Here is a 14997-nt window from a genome sequence, read left to right on the forward strand (position 1 = left end):
GCTCTTAGAAGTTGGCAAGTTATTCTAAAATTGACATGGAAATGCAAGAAACCTAGAATTTCCAAAGCAATCTTGAAAAACAAAAAAGTAGGAGAATTTACATTGCTTGCTTCCCAGACTTTATGTAAAGCCACAGCATCAAATCAAGACAGTGTGGTATTGTAGAAGAACTGGCAATTAGATAAAAGAACCATAGTAGAAAACTCAGTAATAGGTTCAAATTCATTAAAATTTAAATGTTCTGCTCATCTAAAGACACTGTTAAGAACATAAATCAGAAAGCTACAATTGGTAGTAAAATACACAAGAGTCAGATATCTGACATGCCAATGATATCAGGAATAGGTAAAAAATTTCTACAACTAAAAATAAAAAACAAACAAACAAACTAATTTGTTAAATGGCAAATTACTTAAACAGAACCTTCACTAAAGAAGATATATGAATTGGAAATAAGCACAATATAATTAGTCATCGGGGAAGTTAAAATTAAAACCATACCAAGACACCAGTACCTATGCGCCAACATTAAAGAAATAGCAGCAAATGTTGGCAAAGATATGGAATAGTCATAACTCATGGGGGTGATGATTGGGATGGAAATAAAGGCAGGGACTGACAGGAACAAGCATGGGGAAACTTTCTGGGGTTCAAGTGATTTTCTATGTTTTGATAGAGGCTTGGGTTACAGAGATGTATACATTCATCAAAATTCAATTACTGTACACTTAAGATTTCTTTAAATGTAAATTTTAACTCAAAAGGAAAAATCCATAAAAATATTGAGCTATACTTAATCATTAACATGGTGAAATATTTAGGGAATTCTACCGATGTATGAAATTTGCTTTGAAATACATCAAGAATCTAGATAGTTGATATAAGGGATTCGCTGTAAAATTACTTCATGTTTAAAGTTTTACATTTTCTTAAAAAATTTAATTTAAATTAAATTTAAATTAAATTTAAATTACAGATATCTCTTTGACATACGGATTTCATTTCCTTTGGTCATATACCCAGTAGTGGGATTGCTGGATAATATGGTAGTTCTATTTTTTAGTATTTTGAAGAAGCTCCGTACTACTTTCTATAACGGCTGTCCCAATTTGTGTTCCCACCAACAGTATTTAAGAGCTCCCTTTTCTCTACTTGCTTGTCAACACTCTCTTTTGTCTTTTTGATAATAGTCATTCTAACAAGTGTAAGGTATGATCTCATTGTGGTTTTCATGTGATTTCCCTGATGGATAGTGAGCATTTTTTTCATATACTTATTGGTCCTCTGTATGTCTTTTGAGAAATGCCTATTCAGGTCTTTTGCCTGTTTTTTAATAGGGTGATTTGTATTCTTGAGTTGTCTGTGTTCCACATATATTTGGGAAATTAATGTCTTTTTAGATATAAAATTTGCAAATATTTCCTCCAATTCTCTTGTCATTTGTGACAACATCAATCAACCAGAAAGACATTTTAAGTAAAAGGAGCCAGGTATAGAAAGAAAAATATCACATGATCTCACTTGTATGTGGATTCTAAAGAAGTTAGTCTCATAGAAGTAGAGTGTAGAATGGTGCTTACCAGAGGCTTGGGTGGCTAGGGGAGAGGAGGACAGGGAGAGGTTGGTCAAAGAATATATAATTATAGTTAGATAGGCGAAATTATTTTAAAATGTCAAGAATAGAGACAGAATGTATATAAATGATTGCTTGGGTCTAGAGGGTGGAGAGGGGAAAGAAATGGGGAATGAGTATTGCTGGTTCTAGAGCTTCTTTTTGGGGTGATGAAAATATTCCAAAATTAATTGTGATGATGCTTGCACAACTCTGAGAAAACTAAAAATATTGGATTGTACACTTTAAGTGGGTGAATTATATTTTAATATTTATATCTCCATAAAGTTAAAAAATATATATAGCTCTATTATTCTTCTAACTCATTTAATTTTGAGAAAGTCTGGAAAGGCTTTCTGAAAGGTTTTTTCATAAAAATTGTACTGCATACAGATGGTTTCAGAGTGTCTTCACTGGCTTACCAATATTTTTAGCAAGTGCTTTTTCCTGTTTTCATTTTGTCATAATCAATGAATGAGTAATGTCTTCTCTTGGTCATTAAGCTTAGCAGCTAGACAGATTCTACAGCAACTCTATGGTAGCCATGTCAAAAAGTCTAAAGAGAGAAGCATGGGGCAAGGGCTCTCTTCTTATGTTTTATAAGGGAGATAAACTTCCTCAGAAGATTTCAACAGACTTGCCTCCATGTCTTATTGACTGTAATTGGGTCAAATGGCCACCACTATGGAAAGAAATGCTGGGAATGTCATTCTCTGGCATTTTCAGCCTCCCTATGGGGAGGCAGACATTGAGAAGGAAAAGAAGAGACAAAGGGAATAGTATTTACAACATTGGCTCATAGTAGAATAATGTCACATTTCTTAAACAAAAGGCATTAACTTACAAAAATGAAGTAATTACTGGTAGGATTTAAAGTTATATGACTGAGAAGAAGTTTTTTAAATACAGAGGACTTTCTAGTAACCATAAAAGTGTGTATTAGATTAGTCCTTCTATGAACCCTTTCACTTCTATTAATTATTTTCATGAATTGTTCTCAGAGCTTTCCTTAATCCCTACTATAAAAATTGAAAAGCCAAAGAGATGCAGTGTGATTACTAAACTGCAGCAGGAAGTCATAGGTAAATACAGACTTGAGATGATGGCAAAAGTTCACCCTTGCCTTCCCTAATCAAACAGTCTCTAGATTAAGGCAAATTCCAGGTCAGGAAGTATAACCAATAAGTTTAACAAAAGAAACAGAATAAATGAATTTTCTTCCATTGAATTGAGATGTGACCCTCAGTTTTTGAAAATATTTCAGCATTCTATTTTCCTGAGAAAAATATGAAAAAGTTCAGCTATATGTTCATATATATGCACATATCCATAGAGACATAGTTGTGTGTGTGTGTGTGTGTGTATACCAACAAAACACCACTCCCTTGATGACAAATCAGTGACTATTTCTTTCCTTTAGCAAAATTCTGATGAACCAACATTTCAGGTTCATGCAAACAAATTCCCCATAGAATGAATTTATTATTTGTATCATTATTAATATTGTACTCAGCTCTGAGAAGGATGCCTTCAAAGATTCCACTGCCCTTTGTTGTGTGCAAGTGTGTGTGATTTTGATTAGCAAACCTGCACACCTCCTCTAAGTTTCCTTCTGAGCTTGTGCAGTTAAAATAATTATAATAAAATCTATTAACTGCTTGTTACTGCAGGGGGAAAAGGCACTGCATCCAAGCTTCCATCTGCAACCATTGATTCTGAAGTGGTGAGTGACAGTTCCCCACCGCCTAAGTAGGTTATAACAAGCTAGCTTCAGGCTGCAACAGCCAGTAGAGTGCAGAGGAGAAACGACTGGCCTCCAAACTAGTCTTAAGCCTCAAGAAAGAAAGAAAGGGGGGGAATATCTCTGCCAATAACTGCAGTGCCTATTCTCACATTCAGCAGCAGGAACTTTGTAATTGCCAAGTCGCTTTAATTCCCACTCACACCTTCGGGGGACAAGGCAGAGAACTCTCTCTAACGGATAGTAATAAAACTATTATTCATCTAATCACCCACAAACACATGTGTTTCTTTTGTAATGACTCTGTTGCCCTCATCCCCATAAAACACACACACACGTGCATAAGCCAACTCATGCAAATGAAAACACAATAGTGAAGACAATGTAAACAAAAAGAACAGGCTGCTTTGCAGACATACAGAAATCCAGCTCACATTCATGCTTTATACATATAATTCCAATGAATTCCCATCAATCCCACACACTATGGTTAAGATCCTGTTTGTAGTAATAAGGAGAATCCACACTATTATGTATATTTTTCAAATGAGATCACTCCCTTTGCTTCCAGCGATTGACCTGACTATATCAGGTGAAAGTGCATTTCAGGTTGGAAGCTGGCCTCATTTCTATCTTGGATTTTGCATATGCCTATATAGATGAGCTATCAGCAGCATATCATCACTACTGAATTATAATATTTTTGTTTGTGTATGTGTATACATATTGGCATAAACCCAAATCATCTGATTTCTCTCTGTCCATTTCTGTCAATACACACACACACACACACACACACTTTTTATTGTGTCAAGCTTCACAGGAATTACATTTGTCTCTGTGTATGAACCAGTACCCTAATATTTCACATTTTAGCATAGTGGGCCAGTACTCTCAACTATGAGTGATAATAAAATAATCAGATAATGAAATATGAGGTGGTGATGGTAAAAACATCAGATATATCAATATGAATTAGTGCTGCCCTCTAGAATACAATTTAGAATGTTTTTCATTTATAACAAATGAAAGTTTTAAATCTTCATTTTTAAAATTTTAAAAATCTTTAATTTTTAATTTTAATTACAAATCTTTAAATTTCAGACCAGATGCAATGGCTCACATCTATAATTCCAGCACTTTGGGAGGCTAAGGCAGGAGGATCACTTGAGGCCCGGAGTTGGAGGCTAGCCTGAACAAAAGCGAAAGACGCCATCTCTATTAATACATAAATGCATAATAAATATACACGTCATACAATATTTTCTTTCATTTAAAAAAATCTTTGAATCATATTGACAAGAAAACTGACCAACTACAGTAACATTTGATTCAAAATGATATCCTACACTTCAGCCTTAAAAAAACTTGTTTTTTCATAAGTGTTCATGATTTTTAAAGGAAATCTATATTCAAAAAAATAATTTCCCACCACTGAGTTTCCTCAAGAGAATGTGCTATCTACTGATGCATAAATTTAATTGCATGCAGATATAAATATTCTCTGACTGGATATTTTAAATAGGCACATCTCCACAAGAAGACAGTTCTGGAAAATGTTATCTATTATTTTGCTAATTCAAACAAATTATAACAACAATCACAACAATAATAATCAATATTTCAGGCAAAGGTATGTTTTTAGTGAAGGTTTGAATGATCTGGTTAATTTTTGTAAATAAATTATGAAATTTTCACAGGTGTACACATACACACATATCTTGGATGATCCACACTGGCTCAAAGTTCTCAGTTTCTACAAAATTAAAAAATGCAGTATTGTTTCCATTGCTGCTCTATTGCATTAGGTTGAGCATGATTTTACAATAGACTGGGAGACAAAATAAACTTATCAGAAGTGAGATTCTTCCTTTGTTCTCCTGAATTCCAGAAAGTGCCATCAATTTGAACATATTCTGACCCGTAAATCTGGGACAGTAAACTCCCCAGTGCACAAAGTTGCTTATGGACCTGTCAATACTTTTTGTTCATTTTTGACAATACCGGAATGACAATTCCACTCTTCTCCAGAAGCATACGGAACTTTGCATCTTAAAGTTTAGGGTACATTAAAGTACTTCTTGCTTCCTAGGCAGCCTTGATGAAGTAGACTACCCACTGATACCATAAGCAGTGCAGTTGGGTGCATGTAGAAAAATTCTTATCTCAAAGAAGTCCATTGGCCTGTGAGTATGTATAATATTTAAACCCTACAAAACCTGTCATTGTAAACAGGATAGTGGTGGTTTATATTAGCATGTATATATTTTAAATGTACTTCTGCATGCTCTTAGTAAATTTGCTGTACCCCATTTCTAATCATGAGAGAGATACAACAATAATTACTATCAAGCTGACATTCACTAAGCTCTTACCATGTATTTGTCATTCATTAAGTGATTTAGAAGTGCTATTTTACTAAATCCTCATCAAAAATCCATGAGGCAGGTATTATTGTTACTCCTATTTTAAAGATAAGGAAATGGAGGCAAAAAAAAGTATAACTAACCATCCCTAGAGCTCACTTTCAATAAATGGCAAATCCAGGATGTCTTACTTTGGCTTCCCACAGAAAGAGACCCTAGTCAAAGATTTGAGTAAAAGTAGTTGATTGGGAAGTGCAGGAAGCAGCAGTAGAAAGAAGGGAACTGAGAAGTTGAGAGAAAGTGGCCAGTATTAGGTGCATCATTAAGTAGGCAATGACTATGGATTATTGGAGCTTTATCTTAAGTGGAAATTCTTGGAAGCAGTGGACTACATGTCTCAAACATGTCCCAATCTAAGTGGTGGGAACTGCAATATATACATCAATTCTGCTCAGTCATTAATTGAGGAATACTGAAAGGAGTGGCATTTCCCCATAACCCATAGCCAGAGTAACTTTCCTAAGCTTCAGAGAAAGCCCTCAGGCAAATGCTATAGATTCTAGAAGCTGGCAATCAGCCTACAGGCACTGACGTGGCAAGACTCCAAGGATATGGATGGGGCATTGGGGCTAATTAAGATGTAGGTTTCATAGTGACTTCATGATTTTCTATAGGACAGAGATAATTCGGTTAGACTGCTGTACTTGTGCATGTGTCTTAAATCTGCATTTGAATCACAATTAAACTAATTTTACTTAGCATGTATGTTTATTTGGGAACTGAAAAGAACTGATAATGATTGGGAATTTTAAAAAGTCCTGAGCCACCCCTTGAACCATTCCTGCCTTTTTATGTACTCAGATCCATCTACAAAGCTCATACACTTAACTACTGTGTAAATATCTCTGATAAAAGCACATCTCTGTACTGGGGAAAGTTGACTCCAACATCTCCTTTCAGAGGTTCTCAGGCTTCTGAGGGCACTCATGTTCTGCTGTCTTCCCTGCATGCATTAAAGATTCTAACACACTTTAGGCAATGACTACAGTAGAAATGTTCTCTTGTGATTTGATCTTTTGGGGAAGAGGTCAGTGACCTAAGAGGAAGAAACTTGTAAGCAACACTGTCTCACCCACTGATCTGATGTACTATTTGAAAATTTACCAGATGGGACGAGGCTCTTAGGGAAATATTTGTTATTTGCAGACTTCTTTTCTGCCTGATTGGTAGTATTTTTATTATAACTTCTTTTATGGAAATTTGCATTTTATTCCTTTATTATACATTAGATTTTTTAAGTTAGCAAGTTCTTAGAACTTTCCTCATATCAATAAATAAAATATGGCAATATTTGACAACTACTTAAGATGGAAAAACAGAAGCTGCTCAGAGACAGTAAGTCCTGCTTTTTGGTGCTAGCAGATGGAACCTTGGGCAGGATTAAATAGTAGGCAGGCATTGTTTCTATGACAATGATCTCAGAACAAAAGCCAGGGGAGATGTCTTTAAAAATAAATTTTACCTAATTCTCAGGTGTTCTTAAGGGCAAACCCTTCTATAAGACCTATCCTAGAACAAAGAGGTAACTTAGACTCATAGTGCATTAGAGAAGACATGACAGCAGAGATTATGAAATTCAATTACTATTACAGAAGAACCCAAGACTGATAGAGTAAGTTAACTGTATATAGGAGTGGTATAGATAATGATTCCAGAGAACAGGGGCCCTATTACTTATGGTTCGTCTACTCATCATTGTCCATTAATATAATTACAAGTCTTTTTTCTCCAATTATTTTTCTTTCATATTTTCAACATAATGAGAGGGAAGTAATACAGAGAAAGAAAAATAATAATAATTAGGAGCACTAAGAAGATGAGAGGTAGGAAAAAGAAAGAAAAAAAGATTGGAAAGTAATGCATGATGGCTGTCCTGTTTAGTAATTGGTTTCTAATGCATTTGAAAGAGCATAAGATGAAAGGGACTCTGAGTAAGCCCTCTATGATTATGATATTAGAAATCAACTACTGATAGCTTTCAAGAGCTTGAGCCTCGCTTTGGCTTTCAGCTGCACTCAAGGTTGAAAGATGAGAGGCTACATATTGAGGAGATGGAGACCATCAGAAAGCCATTAATAATTGGCATCCTATAAAAGGTTCTATCAAGTTAGTATCAGAGAAATGAAGGGACAAACTAGTGTCTTTTAAATCGCATATAATGTTCGGACATTGGAGCTAAATGATATTTTCTATTCAGTGTAAATCTTTTCTTATTTTGTTATTCACTGGCAATGAATTTCTCTAGGGACTTTGATCCTGGGGTGAAAAAATCCATTCAAAAATCACCCAAGATATCAACTGGTAAGAAAATACTATTACATATGTAAGAATTAGCAGCATCTTTCTGGTGCTCCTAGTTATTGTTTTTCATTCATTTTTATTCAATTCATTTCCTAAGATGGGTATGTTCCAACATGTAATTCTACCTACATTAGGTCTGTATGGGCCACAGAGCAAAGTATTCAATTAATACCTATTTTTGAGGGGTTCTGATTTAATTAGAGATCAGGTACAAACATATCAAGCAGCGGCCCAACAATGTGAAGTCAATACCATTGGCGAAGAGAGAGGGGTCAAGGGCAGGAAAGTAAGGGAGATAACATGGAGAAGGTGGACCTCAATCTGACTTTGAAGATAAATTTGATTTGAAAGATGAAGAGACATCAGTTAGGATTGTGAGGAGAGCATGACCAAAGGTGTATGAATCAGAAGCAGGAATAAGAGTGATAGGAGGGAGTCAAAGTAAGTTTAAGCACTGTAGCTTAGCAGGATTCCATGTGCCACTGAAAGCCAAATGAAACCCTTCTTATTATTTTTTTTTTTTTTGAGACGGAGTCTTGCTCTGTCACCCAGGCTGGAGTGCAGTGGTGCGATCTCGGCTCACTGCAAGCTCCGCCCCCCGGGTTCACGCCATTCTCCTGCCTCAGCCTCCCGAGCAGCTGGGACTGTAGGGGCCCCCCACCACGCCCGGCTAATTTTTTTTTGTATTTTTAGTAGAGACGGGGTTTCACCCCGTTAGCCAGGATGGTCTTGATCTCCTGACCTTGTGATACATCCGCCTGGGCCTCCCAAAGTGCTGGGATTACACGCGTGAGCCACCGCTCCGGGCCGGATCACTTTTTAAAAGATTCACAGAAAGAATGTAAAGACCTGAAAGAAATTTATAAGTTACGAATACAGTGATTCAATATGAAATCTTCTTTAGAATTGTATAATTAAACACGGAGTGTGAGAGTTGGATAATCATACCTTTTCAAATTGGCTCTGATGACATGTGGAATCTTCTCAGAGGCTGGGAAAGTATTTCTTGTTTTCACTTTCAGATGCTTCACCATAAGCCATTGAGAACTGTGGCATTTTGATTTAGATTTTTAGAAACCTTAGTAATAATTTCCAAATCCCACAGCCTCTGCTAACAATGGATAAACATTAGTAAGATATAGATATCAGAATAAAAATGCCTTTCAGCACAATATCTGCCTGTGTCAGAGGAAAAATATACTGCTCATTGTTCTGTTGTATCTGTATTTCAGAATTGCTCAGCATTTCCGGGAGCCTGTTATCTAAGGCTATATCTATGCAGGAAAGTTGAAGCAATTGCCCACTATTTGAAACAAAACAAAAGGAAGGACAGCAAAGCAAAAACAGAGTTTGAAACAAGCATTTTCGGGTTGTCTTATCACCTTGGATGGTTTACATAACTCCTCAATGGGAATGTAAGTTCTGTTTCTCCAGATAGACACGAGTTAAAATTTGCCATGATTAGCCAGTGGGAGCACAGAGCCATTAAAATCTACTGAAATAAGTCTGAGGGAAAGACTGCCTCTAAACATAAATTTATGAAAAATCTAAATGCAGAATTTCTTGCTATAGACTTTTCTAATTTTATTTTTTCTAAATAGAATGTTTATTAGCTAGGAACACTTAACCCCTAAATCAGAAGAAGCCCAAGAGTTCAATAACACTGGAATCTTCTTAATGTGGTTTATTTACTTTTCATTTCTTGCCACAAATTGTTTTGTTCTAATAGCATTAATGAAAATGAAATTGGACAATGTGATTGAAAAATAGTCTCCCGCCTTGAAAATAAATGTGTCCGCTTTGCCTCAAAACTTATTTTCGCTAACCATAGGAGATCATTATCAGAATGCAGCATTCAGTCCTATCCATGCTACACAGCTATTTTGGGCTTCATCTTTAAGGGAAATTATTTGTCAGAAAATCTGTGCTGACCGGATCTCAGCAGACCACTGACAGAGGATCAAACCCAGTGTGCTTAAGAAACAAGAGTTAAGCTCTACCCAGAGCCCATACTTTAAAATTGTTTTCTGAATTCAATTAAATAGAGACTATGGAGGCCTCTCACCAGTAATAGACCTTTATATAATGGGATTAAACCTGTTGATTTTATAACATCTGTGGGTTTTTTTTTTCCACTAAATGTTATGTTTCTAACATTTATTGTTATATTTGTGAGTTATTTCGGTTTGTACATTTTTTTCTGCTCTATAACATTTGATTAAATATACAATATTTCTCTATTATCTTGCTTGAATCATTTTCATGTTTTTCTGTTATGTTGCAGTTACCCCATTACAGAATGAATAGTCTTGTGTGCCTCTCTTGTGTGATAGGTTAGAGAATCATATTTATAAGAGAAGAACTAATGAGTAATATTTATGCCCATATATGGATTTCTAGAAGACTGTCAAATGGTTTCCCACTGATATTCTAACTACTGAATCCAGCAGTGGTGAAGGATTCTTGTTGCTCCACACTCATACATTCGTGATAGTTTCAGATAAAATTTTTGTTAATATTTTGGTTAAAAACATGGTGTCTTTCTGTATGTGTATTGCCCAGTTTTATTTTCTCTCTTCTCTAAAAATATATCTGTGCATTTCTTTGGCTAGAATAATTTAAAATTATTTTATATTATAGACACAAATTCCCTGTAAGTTACGTGAGCTGGAGCCATTTTCTGCCAGTTTTGGCTTTCCTCTGCTTTTTTATGGTTGATCTTTTGATAAATACAATTTGCTAATTTTTAATATGGTTCATTATACCGTTTCTGTTCTGTTTTGTGGATTTTGTATCTAAAGCAAGAACTTTTTCATAATCTAATGTCATAAGGCTATATTTCTATATCTTCTACCAAGAGTCTCTGATTTTTGATGTTTACATTTAAGTTTTTAATATACCTAAAAATAAGTATGGTGTAAGGTAAAGTTTTTTTGGTGTTTTTTTTTAGATGGAGTTTTGCTCTTGTTGCTCAGGCTGGAGTGCAATGGCACAATCTTGGCTTACTGCAAGCTCCGCCTCCCGGGTTCACGCCATTCTCCTGCTTCAGCCTCCCGAGTAGCTGGGATTACAGACACCTGCCACCGTGCCCGGCTAATTTTTGAATTTTTAGTAGAGACGAGGTTTTACTGTGTTAGCCAGGATGGTCTCGATCTCCTGACCTCGTGATACACCCGCCTCGGCCTCCCAAAGTGCTGGGATTACAGGCGTGAGCCACCGCGCCCTGCCAGGTAAAGATTTTTTAAATTCCAAAAACAACAACAAAGTGTTATAAATGTTATATCCACCAATTTTTCAGAGTTAAACTTTTTCTTTTGCCAATTATGTACAATATTATCTTACATCTCTGTATGGGTTTGTTTCTGGTCCTTTTATTTCATTCCATTGGTGAGTTTGTGCATTTATCAATTTGACTATCACAGTACAAATAAGTTGCCGTAATCGCTATGTCTTACTATATCTTTCCTTCAGAAATATCTTGGCTATTGGTGGGACTTTGTCCTTACACATATATTAGAAATAGCTTGCCAAGTATATTGTAGCTCTGTTTTTTTTTTTTTTTCTATTTTGGAATAGTTAACACAATTTGAGAAATATAGACATATTTCAGTATTGCTTTTCTTATAACTGTGGTATATCTGTATGTATTATGTCTCCTCTAATGAATTTTTATCAAATTTTAAAATTCCTCTATAAAGGTCATCTACATCTTATGGTAAATATATTCCTAGATTTCAGGCTCTTTAAATTTATGTTGTAAATGATATTAATATTTTAGTTTACATTGTTACAAGTATATTAACATGCAGTGCATTCTGTAGTTGAACTTATATCTAGCCACTTTGCTAAATTATTTTATCAATGATTTTATTTTATAGATCATTTGTTGTATTTTATGTATATTATTTTTGATTTGACAGATTTTTTTCCTTTTAAGTTCTTATAGTAATTATTTTACTTGCCTATGTTCTTGTCTATGAATTATAACTGTAGCACAATGTTGAATATATATATTTGTTGATTTTTTATTTTAGATTTTTTATCTGTGAACATTTTATAAATAATTCATAATTTATTCTAATATCAATTTATGAAGCCCTTGGAGTCTGTATTTATTATTATTTTACCTCTTAAGACTGGTAACTTGTTTACTTGTCTGATGATTTGGGGTTGAAAGGTATATTTTATTGAAATTATTCAGTGAAACCCTGTACCTTACTCCAGAGAAGTTTTGCTCTTGGTTCTGTAGGGTGTGACATTGATCTGACACTATTTTTGTTTTATTTAAGCACACCAGCTTAATTTTCTGTCTCAAATACAGTTCTTTAACACAGTAGAATCTATACAATTTTTTCTGTGGATCCCAGCACTGGTGCCATTTTACCCTAGGGTTATCATTTCTTTTGTCTACAATTCCTTCTTGTTTCAAGTCACTATCATTTATTTATATAGTTCTTTTTTTAAAAAAGTATTTATTTTTCCTTAGAGATTCCATTTGCTTTCTTGTGAGCTCAGCAGTTCTCTCAGTGTTATGTTTGCAGGATTTTTTTCCAGCATGTTCCTCCAAAGTTCTTAGTTCTCTATATTGGTGCCATAATTTTATACAGGTTTATTTTTCTTTCTAAAAAGTAGAAGCTTCTGAACCTCACTCTTTCCTTAATAATAAACTTAATCACCTGGTCCTTGAAAGATGTTGAGTGATTTGTGTGCTAAATTAGTAATGACTGGATAATGTTGGCTTGTATATTTTGAATTGTACTGAGGGCAACAGTAGACATTCTGTGTGTTCAGCCAAAGACTGAAATTTTTATTTACATAAAAATAAAGTAGAAAGTGTCTTTAAAACTCTGATTTTTTAGTACCTGTTAAAGAGGATTGTTCAGTAGTTTCAACAACTTGGAAACATACATTTTTCCATCATCTTAGGTGATTTCTGATCCAAAGTGTCTCTAAAGATCACATCTTGAGAACTACCTGAATCTATCTATCTCACACTTGTCTTTTCTCTCTTCCTGTCCCTGTGCTTTGAAAGCCCTAAATTCCACCTCTCTTTTCTCTTTTGTTCTTTCTTATTCATTACCATTCTACTTTTTTGTGGTTACTTATACTTATCTCATACTTGAGCTCAAATGCCACCGCCTCCAGGAAGCTTTCTTTCAAGCCCTTACTAAAAGTAATATTAATTTCTATAGAAACTTATTGTCGTACCTCTTCATTGTATATTTTATTTATGTTTATTAATTTTGTTCAACACCAGGTCAAGTACTCATCGAAATAGTGGGTTCCTCTAGAAGACAAGGTAGGCAATACCATCCTGGACCTAGGAACAGCAAAGATTTCATGACAAAGACACCTAAAGCAATTGCAACAAAATGAAAAATTGACAAATGGATCTAATTAAACTTAAGAGCTTCTCCACAGCAAAAGAAACTATCAACAGAGTAAACAGACAACCTACAAAATGGGAGAAAATTTTTACAAACTATGCATCTGACAAAGGTCTCACATCCAGCATCTGTAAGGAACTTTAACAAATTTACGAGAGAAAAATAACCCTATTAAAAAGTGGGCAAAGTACATGAACAGATACTTCTCAAAAGAATACATACATGCAACCAATAAGCATATGAAAAACACTTCAATATTACTGATCATTAGATAAATGCAAATCAAAACTACAATGAGATACCGTCTCACACCAGTCAGAATGGCTATTATTACAAAGTAAAAAAATAACCGATGCTGGTGAAGTTGTGGAGAAAAGGGAACCCTTATACAATGTTGGAGGGAGAGTAAATTAGTTCAACCACAGTGGAAAGCAGTATGGTGATGCCTCAAAGAGCTAAAAGCAGAACTACCATTTGGCCTAGCAATCCCATTACTGGGTATATACCCAGATGAACATAAAGCATTCTACCATAAAGACATAGGCACATGAATCATAATTGCAGCACTGTTCACAATAGCAAAGACAAAGAATCAACTTAAATGCCCATCAATGATAGACTGGATAAAAAAAAAGTGTGGTACATATACACCACAGGATATTATGCAGCCATAAAACAAAAAACAAAACAAAAAAAAACAAGATCATGTATTTTGCAGAACATGGATGGAGCTAGAGGTTATCATCTTTAGCAAACCAACACAGGAAAAGAAAACCAAATACTATATGTTTTCACTTATAAGTGGGAGCCAAATAATAAGAACTTATGAACACAAAAAAGGAAACAACAGACACTGGGGTCTACCTGAAGGTGGAGAGTGGCAGGAGGTAGAGGAGCAGAGAAAATAACCATTGGCTTCCAAGATTAATACCCAGGTGATGTAATAATATGTACAACAGGCCAGGCACAGTGGCTCACGCCTGTAATCCCAGCACTTTGGGAGGCTGAGGCAAGTGGATCACAAGGTCAGGAGTTTGAGACCAGCCTGGCCAGCATGGTGAAACCTCGTCTCTACTAAAAATACAAAAAAAAAAAAAAAAAAAAAAAAAAATTAGCCGGGCATGGTGATGCACACCTGTAATCCCAGCTACTCAGGAAGCTGGGACAGGAGAATCACTTGAACCCACGAAGCAGAGGTTGCAGTGAGCCGAGATCACACCACTGCACTCCAGCCTGGGTGATAGAGTGAAACTCTGTCTCAAAAAACAAAAAGACAAAAAATGTACAACCAACCTTCATGACGTATTTGTCTATGTAACATGCCTTCACATGTACCCCCAAACCTAAAATAAAAATTTAAAATCTATGTGTGTGTGTATATATATATATGTACATATATATATATGTACATACTTAGGTGAAGTAAATAAAAGAGTGGTTTTCCTTGTATTTAATTTCTTGCACCAAGGGCTTAGCATATTACACAATACATAGCAGGTACCCAGTAAGTATATCCTAATTGAAAATACC

This window comes from Pongo pygmaeus, chromosome 17 (genome assembly GCF_028885625.2).
Source record: "Pongo pygmaeus isolate AG05252 chromosome 17, NHGRI_mPonPyg2-v2.0_pri, whole genome shotgun sequence".
NCBI classification, from domain to species: domain Eukaryota; kingdom Metazoa; phylum Chordata; class Mammalia; order Primates; family Hominidae; genus Pongo; species Pongo pygmaeus.